The 11,652-nt window shown below is 36.3% G+C and overlaps 1 pseudogene; it reads right to left on the bottom strand.

The window, feature by feature from the left end:
- Positions 1-9,437: 9,437 nt before the first annotated feature.
- Positions 9,438-10,964, bottom strand: LOC104100963 (ferritin-like catalase Nec2; annotated as a pseudogene).
- Between the last annotated feature and the right edge of the window lie 688 nt (positions 10,965-11,652).

Below are 11,652 nucleotides of genomic sequence, written 5' to 3'. Positions count from 1 at the left end.
AACTATGTCAAACAAGGCAATGTGACCTAATTTTATAATTTAAGCTTGATCAAAGTCAATACAAAAATCTACTTCGAGTTCCCATGGTCAAACTTCAAAACCAAAATCAAATCCAATTACTCATAAACCCACAAGTCCAAATCTATGCTTATCTCTTTATTTAAAACCAATTAAGATGTTCAAATCATCAATTAGGTGATTTTAGGGTTTATGTCAAAATTACTCAATTCACCCTTCAAATTCCATGTTTAGATGTTGAATTACAGGCAAATCCATTCTATAAATTCAAAGTTGTATTTAAATCACTTACCCCAAAGCTTCTACATAGAATCCTTGCTCAAAACACCACAAAATCGAGCTGCAAGTCCTTAAAATAGTGAAGAATGAAATAAATTCATAAAGTAAGGCTATTTATAGGAAGTTGAAAATTAGCCTTGCGCGATTGAGGTGCGGCGCACTCCCAAAACACAAGCAGCCCTTTGTACAATGGAGGTGTGACAATTGGCCTTGCGCGATTGAGGTGCGGCGCACTCCCAAAACGCAAGCAGCCCTTTGTACAATGGAGGTGTGACACACCTCCAAAGCATAAGATGGGTTTTGTGCAATGGAGGTGCGACACATACATCAGAGCACTCAACTGAAAGTTTTGCAATTTTACCATCTTCTATCATATGCACAAAAACTAACCCAAGCCCCTCGAAACCCAACCAGACCACATCAAACAAGTCCCAATACATAATAAGAACTTGTAAAAAATTCCTAAATAAAAAATAGAGCACACATATTTAAATCGAGGTTGGGTTGTTATTGATGAATTCCAGATGGACTATTATGATGATGAGAATTCAAACTATAACTTCGAATGATCTTTATTTTTATTTTTCCTCAATGTAAAAGATTTGATTCAATTCGGATCATTACCATTAGTTCAACTATAAATTTTATTTTGCATTGTCTCTAATATTCCTATATTTATTTTAGAACCAATGGTAGTTAGGTTTGAAACTTCTTATATGATCAAGAAAACCTTTCCTCTAACCTATTCTATAGAAAATTAAAAGTTTTTTTTTGGAACCCCAGGAAAAACTGCAGCCGCTACAGCCTCTGCCACAACATCTGCCATAGCATCTGCCCTTCGGGTGAGCACTCTGTGCGCACTGGGTAAACCTCCCCCACTGTGTAATAGCCTGCAAATCACACAGGGGATATAAACTGCACTAAGCAAGCCCCATACGACATGCTCAGACCTAGAGGGCTCAGCCCCGTGAAAATTAAAAGTTAGAAGGCAATTTCTTTGAATGTTGTTTTCTCCAAGATTTTTGTAAAGTCTTCAATACTAAAAGAAAGTTACATTTCTTTTCTCAAATCAAACAAATTGAAGTTACTGAATTGAATAAATTGAAACCAGAAGGAGAATAATCAAACCATACCGAATTTAATTAGTTATGATAATAGTTTAACATTTTAAGAAATCGAATACCGAAAATAACGAACTGAAATTCTAAAAATTGTACCAAAACCAATGAACACCTGATGTTTGGCTATAATTCTATATTTTAAGTACATTACTTACCTTACATTTTAAGTGTTTTAATGCTAAACTATACTATATTTGTGCTTAATTGAGTTTATTTTATGTGTAGGTATGTTGAAGTCGAAATTGGGAGCAAAATAAGGATTTTATGTGTATTATATAGACTACAAGAATGTAGGTATGATCATTTAATTATTTGATATACAATTAGTAAAGTGTGACATTACAAAAGAAGACAAAAGTCAATTGAAAAAGAAGACAGAAACATGAAATTGGGAAGTAGGCAAAGTAACTCTAAAGTGAAGCAGAAAGAAGTCAGGCGAAGCGAGCCATGTTGCTCGCATTAGAGCAGGCGAGGCGAGGTATTTAGCTCGTGTTTGAACGTGCGCCGTGAGGCCTACATCGAGAGGAGGTGCGAAACAGAGCTCGGGAGGCCACAATTACAGTGAGATGAAGCTCGCGACAGAGGTCGCGGCGCGAGGCCTGTAGCGAGCGTGTTCCTAGTTTTTAAAGCCTACTTTTGTCTCCTATTTGGTTTTGAACTTGGTTATTTCGTCTAGGTCTCTTCCCTACACATATAAATAGTCATTAAACATCATTTTAGGGGAGTTTTGCGACCGGAGGCAAGAACACCACGCTTGGAGGTGATTTTCAACTAATTTTTCTTCTCTTCTCTTCCTTTAATCTCATAGTTTATTAGTTCTAGAGTTGTTGGGTGCTACATGAACGTTGTAGTTTGACGTTTAAATTGTTCTTACTATTTATCATATTGGTTTATTTATTCAATCTTGCGCTTAATTATTTGATTGTTTGATCACCAATTGAATACTATCTACGAATCTAGGATTGAACTCCGGAGAGGGAATTCTAAATTGCATATAAGATGGAGTAGAGCAAGATCTTAACTTTGAGGAGGGGCGGATTAACTGTTAGGATAGGAATATACCTAATCGCCTTTCTTGGTTACTATACAAGAATTATTAATACGTTCTTGTTAATTCTAATTTCATAGGAATATAGGCGTTAGATTAGCTTGAATAGGTGAGTAGTACTTTGGGAGAAGGCTACGAGCAATATTAACCCTGTCAACCAATAAACCAGATAAATTAATTAGATGATTTAAGTAGAAAACTCAATGGGATTGTTAGCTAACCCATAGCCCTAGAATATTTACTCACATTGAATTCGTTTTTAAGCTTGTCGTTATTTTCTTTAATCTCTTAATTTGTTACTCTAGATTAATTTTAGTTAAATATTCATACGTTAGGATTCGCTTGAATAGATTAATTATTTGGTTTAATTTAGTTGATAATTAATCACAAGTCCCTGTGGGTACGATATCTGGACTTAGAATCCTATATTACTTGTACAACCATGTATACTTGCGTGTGCGTTTGGGAGCAACAAGTTTTTGGTGCCGTTGCCGGAGACTTAAAAATTAACTAGTCTAATAGATTAGATTTTTACTCTTTTTCTATTTAAATTTTTTAATTTTTATCTTAGTTTAATATTTACTATCTTTGTTGATATGGCATTTTGGAATGATAATTGGTCGAATATTGGTTATTCTTATTATGGAGATCCTTGTCCATATTGTGGAGGACTACACTTGTGGCAAAATTGTGCATCTCAATCTTATGTGTGGAATTTTTGTAATGTGTGTGGTTGTCAAGGTGGCCATTGGGATGGTTGTCCTAATTCTTGTTATCCTTAGAGCTCTTATTATGATATTTCTAATAATGTTTATGAGTTTGATAGGAGAAATGAAGTGGAGGATATGGAACGTGATACTCGTATTATGGACATAATGAGGCAAGTAGCCGAGCAACAAGATGAAAATCAAAAGGCTATTATGGAAATGATAAGGCAAGTAACCGAGCAACATGTTCTTTACGCCTTAGCGATCAAAAGACTCCAGGCTAGAATGTACGAATTAATGGCCAATTTCCAAGAAGAACCTCAACTCGACGAACAGAGGGAGTTCCCACAAGAAGATTACTTTGAAGAAGCAGATATCGTGAGCCAATCTTGGCTAGAAGAACAAGCTCAAATGGTAAAATTTCATGGGGTTCTACGTAATGGTTTGTCAAATATGGCAGAACAGCTGATAGACGAAAGAACTGAGCTCAGGCAAGAGATAGACCAATTTGGCTCAGATATCCATGACATGCAGGCCCAATTGAATAAAAAGTTAGAGGTGTCTGATGCCCAACAATCAATTGTTGTAGATACTGGCCAGCTTGTGGAGCGGAAAGAGGAATTCCAACTATTCGACCAAATTATTAATGATGCCAAGGTTGACGAAGTGCGCAAAAGTGAGGATGTCAAAAGTGAAGTAATTCTAGAGTTGGACCGCATTGGACTTCATTCTAACCATTTTTCAACATTGTGCTTGGTTGGTGACACGAGAATTGATCCATTCGACCATATAGAGGAGTTAATTAATGGGGAACAAAGTGTTTATATTCTGAAATTTGTCATACCAAGGAGACAAAACAACATCCCGCACTTAAAGGCCAAGAAGTGCAAGATGCGATACCTATTGCTGGTTTCCTTTATTTTTACACCACCACCCTAGGAACGTGATAGGAAAATTGATGCAAAATTGTTGGCGCAATTTATATCCTCAAAGTAGAAGGAAAAGTTGTGAATGTGTGGCGTCGTACCGCGACGTTAATTCAGGCACTTGTTGGGAGGCAACCCATCTTTACTGCTTTCGTTTATTTCTATTTTTTCTTATTATTGTTGTAGTATTTATTTTTGTTTTGTAGGATTATAAGCATAGGAAACAAAGCCATTGGAAGAGTGCAAAAGTGAGCTTGATGGTGAGAACTAAGTGTGAGGTGCCCACACAAAGGACCATACCTGGGAGAAGTCTGAGTATCCCGTGAGCTGCTAATTCTTTGGCCTTTGGCCTACCACGGAGTTTCTTTTACCCTCTTGTTATTTATAGTGTGCATTGAGTATATTGCACAATTTTAAGTGTGGGGTGAGGATTTTATCATGATGATTTTCTGTGCTATCTTAGCTTAGTTGTAGTAAAATAAAAAATAAAAAGAAAACAAAAAAAAAGTAGAAACATTGGGCTATTATCGACGATGGATCTCCTAGACAGTTTTCATGAGGGATTTAAGTCTAAAGAAAAAGAAAAAAAAAGATTTTCTCTATAGGTAGTGTAATAATTCCCCCTTGATTTTTTTTTGTGTTGCGGTTCTTTTTTAAGGGTTTTATTTGAACCGGGTATAGATAGTTTTATTTTTTAGGAGTAGGAGCCACTGTGAGATGAATTGAATTGAAGCAATATCTCTTGACTTTGTTATGCCTTGAGAATAGTGAGTACTTTGGCTGTGACGCTTAGGCTCAGTTTTTGACTCTGGTATAAGTACCTTAAATCGTATGATCTTAACTTTGCTTAACTGCTTTGACTTGAGTGTCTTGATGAGTCCAATCCTGAGTGAGTTATGTGCCAGGTGTGTGTGAGGTTTGTGTGTTATTCTGTGCATTGCATTTGATGTCTAGAACTTGCCCTGTGTGTTTGCAAAGCGAAATAATAGCATTGTTCAGTCTTGGAAATGATATAGGCATTTCTTTGTTGAGCCAGATATATATATATATAATTTACCCGCCTAATTGTTATGTATCGTAGTTAACCCTTTGAGCCTGTAATCATATTTCTTTGGAAACCACATTACAAGCCTTACCCATTTGTTTGAATTAACTATCTATTTGAACCTTTTCACCTCTCATGAGCACTTGAATTATTATAAATTTTTTAAAAGTTAAAGTGTGGGGTGGTTGGTTTGGCTTTTGAGTGGAACTAATGAAATAAGGAGAAAGGTGCACTGTTTTGAAAAAAATTAAAGCCACTTGAATTAAAAAATAAAGAAAGGAAAAAAATAGTTGAATTACTGGGAAAAATATTCCTTGATAGTGGTAACTCTTGATGTAATTGTGCTTAAAGAAGCATGGAGTTAATATACATTGATGTGAAGGTGGAGTTATGGTTTGACATAAATGTGGGGTTAAATTTTAAAGTGTATACATTAAAGTGTTTAGGGAGGTGTAGTCACTAGTATATTCAAATGTATCTTACCCAACCCGCAGCCTACATAACAACCAATTAAAGTCCTACTTGATCCTAGACTGAATGAGCTCGATTAATAGAGTAGTACACTACGGGCAAGTCTATGATAATATCGGTTCGATCCGAGAGGTAAGATATCCGGACTGGCTAGCCAATGTAGTAGTAGTTCCGAAGAAGAACAAAAAATTTCGCATGTGTGTAGACTAAAAAGACCTTAATAAGGCGTGCATTAAAGACTCGTTCCCACTGCTAAATATCGATCAAATGATTGATGCCACGGCCGGGCACGAGTTAATGAGTTTCCTTGATGCTAATTCTAGGTACAACCAAATCAAGATGAACCGGAAGATCAGGAAAAAGTCTTCTTTTATAACGAATTTCGGTACATATTGTTATAATGTGATGCCCTTCGGGTTGAAAAATGCTGGAGCGACTTATCAACGACTCGTAAATAAGATGTTTGAAAAGCAAATAGGAAATTAAAGACTATGGAAGTTTATATAGACGATATGCTCGTTAAGTCTTTGAATGCAGGTGACCACCTTAAGTATTTGCAAAAAACATTCGACATCCTAAGGAAGCATAACATGAAACTTAATCCCAAGAAGTGCGCGTTCGGGGTCAGTTCTGGTAAGTTTCTAGGATTTCTGGTCTCACAAAGGGGAATTAAGGTAACCCCCGACAAAATCAAGGGCATAGAGGATATATCCCGGATCAATTATCGAACATAAAAGAAGTCCAAAGGCTCACAGGAAGATTAGCAGCTTTGAGCAGGCTCATTTCCCAGTCGTTGGAAAAATATCATCGCTTCTTCACACTGCTCAAAAAGAAAAATAATTTCGAATGGACACCGGAGTGCCAGCAGGCTCTGAGGGACCTGAAGAAGTACTTATCAAGCCTTTCATTTCTCTCAAAACCAAAAGAAGGTGAAACATTGCTAGTCTACCTCGCGGTTTCAGAAGTTGCGGTAAATGCAGTTTTAGTACGGGAGAACGAAGGTATGCAATTTCTCATTTATTATATTAGTAAAATTCTAACGGGAGAAGAAACTCGCTACCCACATTTGGAAAAATTGGCCTTAGCTCTCGTAGTCACCGCTCGGAAGCTGAGGCCCTATTTCCAATGCCACCCGATAGTTGTGGTGACTACTTTCCCTTTGCGAAACATCCTCTATAAACTCGAGCTCTCGGGAAGATTTGCCAAATGGACCGTCGAAATGAGTGAGTTCGACATAGAATATAAACCAAGGACTGTAATTAAGTCACAAGTCTTGGCTGACTTCGTGGCCGATTTCAGTCTGGCACTACTGCCTCTGGCAACCAAGGAGGCAGTAATGGTGTCGGAATCGACATTGGGGGTTTGGACCAATGTCATTGACCTCTATGTTAGAGTAAGTGGGTGAGTTGTGAATAATGCATGGTACTTGCGAGTCATATCTTGAGGTGAAGATGTTACACCCTTGTGCTTAGTCTATTTTAAATATACTTGGTATGATGAGTTAGGAGAATTGTTTAAAAAGATCGTGTCTATATAAAGTGTAATTTGATTGCTCGAGGACGAGCAACGTTTAAGTGTGGGGTAATGATGTTTGGCTATAATTCTATATTTTTAGTGCATTACTTACCTTACATTTTAGGTGCTTTAATGCTAAACTATACTATATTTGTGCTTAATTGAGTTTATTTTATGTGTAGGTACGTTGAAGTCGAAATTGGGAATAGAATAGAGATTTTATGTGTATTTTATACACCACAAGAATGAAGTTATGATCATTTAATTATTGGATATACAATGAGTAAAGTGTGACATTACAAAAGAAGACAAAAGTCAATTGAAAAAGAAGACAGAAACATGAAATTAGGAAATAGGCAAAGTAACTCAAAAGTGAAGCAGAAAGAAGTCAAGCGAAGCGAGCCGTGTTGCTCGCATTAGAGCAGGCGAGGCGAGGTATTTAGCTCGTGTTTGAGCGTGCGGCGTGAGGCCTACAACGAGAGGAGGCGCGCAACAAATCTCGCGAGGCCACGGTTACAGCGAGATGAAGCTCGCGACAGAGGTCGCGGCGCGAGGCCTGTAGCGAGCGTGTTCCTGGGTTTTAAAGCCTACTTTATCTCCTATTTGGTTTTGGACTTGGTTATTTCGTCTAGGTCTCTTCCCTACACATATATATAGTCATGAAACACCATTTTTAGGGGAGTTTTGCGATCGGAGGCAAAAGCACCACGCTTGGAGGTGATTTTCAACTAGTTTTTCTTCTCCTCTCTTCCTTTAATCTCATAGTTTATTAGTTCAAGAGTTGTTGGGTGCTACATGAACGTTGTAGTTTGAAGTTTAAATTGTTCTTACTATTTTATCATATTGGTTTATTTATTCAATCTTGCGCTTAATTATTTGATTGCTTGATTACCAATTGAATACTATCTACGAATATAGGATTGAACTCGGGAGAGGGAATTCTAAATTGCATATAAGATTGAGTAGAGCAAGATCTTAACTCTGGGGGGGGGGGAGGAGGGATTTGCGGTTAGGATAGGAATATACCTAATCGCCTTGCTTGGTTACTATACAAGAATTATTAATGCGTTCTTGTTAAGTCTAATTTCATAGGAATATAGGCGTTAGATTAGCTTGAATAGGTGAGTAGTACTTCGGGAGAAGGCTACGAGCAATATTAACCCTGTCAACTAATAAACCAGATAAATTAATTAAACGATTAAAGTGAAAAACTCAACGGGATTGTTAGCTAACCCATAGCCCTAGAATATTCACTCACATTGAATTCGTCTTTAAGCTTGTCGTTGTTTTCTTTAATCTCTTAATTTGTTACTCTAGATTAATTTTAGTTAAATATTCATACGTTAGGATTCGCTTGAATAGATTAATTGTTTGGTTTAATTTAGTTGATAGTTAATCACAAGTCCCAGTGGATACGATATCTGGACTTACAATCCTATATTACTTGTACGACCATGTATCACTACTAGAAATCTGGTAAAAATCGACCAAAAAAACCGACCAACGTTGGTCAGTAATGGCCAAAAACCGACCAAAACGCGACCATTTACGTGTGAACGGTATTTTGTGGTCGGAAAGGAATACCGACCAAAGTTGGTCGGAAATTACCGACCAACTTTGGTCGGTCAATTAAATTCAAAAAAAAAAATATTGCAAAACAAAACCGACCAAAGTTGGTCGGTATTTTAATTATGTAAAAAGAGATTCACCATCTGGGAATCGAACCGGGGTCTGTACTGTGGCAGGATACTATTCTACCACTAGATCATTGGTACATTTTGTTTTAAGACTGTCTTTTATTTGATTTATACTCTTTAATTATATTTTCGCACGAAAATAACCGACCAAAGTTGGTCGGTTTTATTAAAAAGTAAAATTACCGACCAAAGTTGGTCGGTTTTTTTAAATAACCCGCCGAATTAACCGACCAATTTTGGTCGGTTTTTTAATATTAATTTTTATTTATATTAATTGAAAAACCGACCAAAGTTGGTCGGTTTCTTGAAACATAAAATTCGCGAGACTCAAACATAGTTTCCCGCATTTTTGCGTCAAAGAAAACCGACCAAAGTTGGTTGGTTTCGTAAAAAAAAAAATATATATATAAATAATAATATTTTGAAAAACCGACCAACTTTGGTCGGTTTTTTTACCGACCAAAGTTGGTCGGTCGACCTTGGTCGATTTTTGCCGAATTTCTAGTAGTGTATACTTGTGTGTGCGTTTGGGAGCAACAATACTCTTATCTAACATACTACCATAGGTTAAACAGAACCGACGGTGTAAAAATATTTACATTGTAAGGTTATATAACTAAATCCTTTTATTTTTTCTTTAACTTCTATACATTGATAGGTCAATTGATACTTTATTTTTATATCACAAAAATATGCAGTTAACTAATATGATGAATCTAACAACAATTAAGACAATCATTTATATTAGCTTCAGAGAATTCATTTCCATGATATATAGGATAGGAATGAATTTAATGTGTTTTTTCTTTATTCCATGGTTGTTTCAAGAAGTCTCTTGCTATCTTTCCATTAGCAACTGCGGGAAAGAACCCTCCAGGAACATGCTCATTGCCAGAGTCGTAGACAATCCTCAAGTTCTTGGATAAGAGAGAGAAAAATAATCTGCGGAGAGTATATTGCTTGTTGTACGATTTTCAGCTCGAAGTTGAGGGGGAACAAAAAGGCTTTCGTCTTTGATTCCACACATGCCTAATCGGTTTCTTAGCTCTGAAATGCGAGCAGTAAATTCAGCTACGGTGTATGGATAAGGGAATACTATTTCAGCAGCTCTCTCGTACAAATAGGTACGGCAAACTGCATCTTGCCCTGCTTCAGGCCCCAACAGTCCTGCTAATACCTGTCAAATTCAACAACAAAAATATTGGCATGACATGAATAAATAATAATTTGCTCTATTTGCCTAAAAAGAAGTGAGGGTAAATGCATTTAGTTTTTGGTTTAATGATTTTCAAACTAAAATTTACACATTATATAAAGGTACGTAGTACAAGCTATAATTTTCAATAGTTAAAAACCTTTTTATGTGTTTGAGAAATCATAGTTGGAATTGGTTTTTATCTAGATATAATTGCTGTTATGTAAAATAGGATAGTCGAAATGTTGTGAAGAGCAATTCCTAGGAGATTTATGGAAGTCAAGATACTGAAGACACAAAATATTATTAATGTCAAATGGAGAATTTACTTTTCCATTTCCAGGAATTAATGAATTCAACTTACTCGTTTAGATTTGTAGCCATTGATGTAGGGATTTGCACCAACGTAGCCATTCGATCCAACATATGGGAGAACATAGCAGGATAGCATGTAGCTCAAGCTGTCTCTATAGGGATCAAATGGAGGCTCCGGTTCTATATCCAAATGCTTTATCAAAGAATTTTGCAAAGTTTTCAGCACTTAAATCCATAAAAGGTCTTGGAAATCCACCCACTGTATAAAAGATTGCCCTATACGTACAAAACCGCCAACAATATTTGTTTAGAAGAAATTCACACTCAGAATTTTGAAATTAAAGAGGAATGGAGATCTAGTAGAGAACATGCATGCTACGTACCTTATATGACCAATTTCTTGGTTGGCAAACTCGTTGATAATATTATGGGTAACAAATCAAGATTTGCTTTTTGGCCACCAATGGGAGGAGGTCCTCCCATAACAAGTTGTGGTGCAATTACATCAAGACCATTTCCATTGGCTGACCACGAGAAAAACTCTGCTTCCAAGAACTCTAAGTTTAGTGAAAATTACAGCAAGTCTATGTCCTCTTTGTACACTGAAAACTCCATTGGACAAATTGGATAAGAAAAGGAGACATAAAAAAGCTCACTTGAGACAATAAGAATGAGAAATCCTGAGTTAAAAGTCATCTTTAATTTGAGAGATTTGAGTATAATGCTTGCCATTTGGTTCCATATTTATATTTGGATTTTCATAATAAGGAATATTTTAGACGTCTTCCATCTCCTTTTGAGAGTGGTCGGTAGATGATAGACTCTTCTAGCTCTAAAATTGGTGAGTGTGACGTGAAAGTAAGTCCTTGTCCAATTATATTGAGAAATTCTCAGTGTTGTTCACTCTAATACAAAATCTATATTAAGAAGGATTTAGATTATGTACACTATAGTAAAAATATTTATATTAGCATAGGTTAACATATGACAGTACGTTAATTATCATTTTCAGGTAATTAATTAGCACTTAGCATTTATCATAATATTTTTCATTTGTAATTAACTTATAAGTGACTTGATTATATAAACATAGTTTGAACCGTCAACATCATTGCATAAAACTGTATAGGGTGAAATATGATATGACACGTAGTCATCTAAAGGAAAGACACGTGGAACCCTAGACGGGGATGACCGAAGACCGAACGTAGCCATTCCGCTTGTCACCGGAAGGGATAACGTTCACAAAGGTATATTAAATGCTTTGCGCCCGGTAGAATTTAATAAGAAATATTTTACAGCATTAAGAGCGACG

This window comes from Nicotiana tomentosiformis, chromosome 10, assembly GCF_000390325.3.
Source record: "Nicotiana tomentosiformis chromosome 10, ASM39032v3, whole genome shotgun sequence".
Classification (NCBI taxonomy): Eukaryota; Viridiplantae; Streptophyta; class Magnoliopsida; order Solanales; family Solanaceae; genus Nicotiana; species Nicotiana tomentosiformis.
The sequence above is the reverse complement of the archived record's forward strand: the minus strand, read 5'-3'. Positions and strand labels throughout refer to the sequence as shown.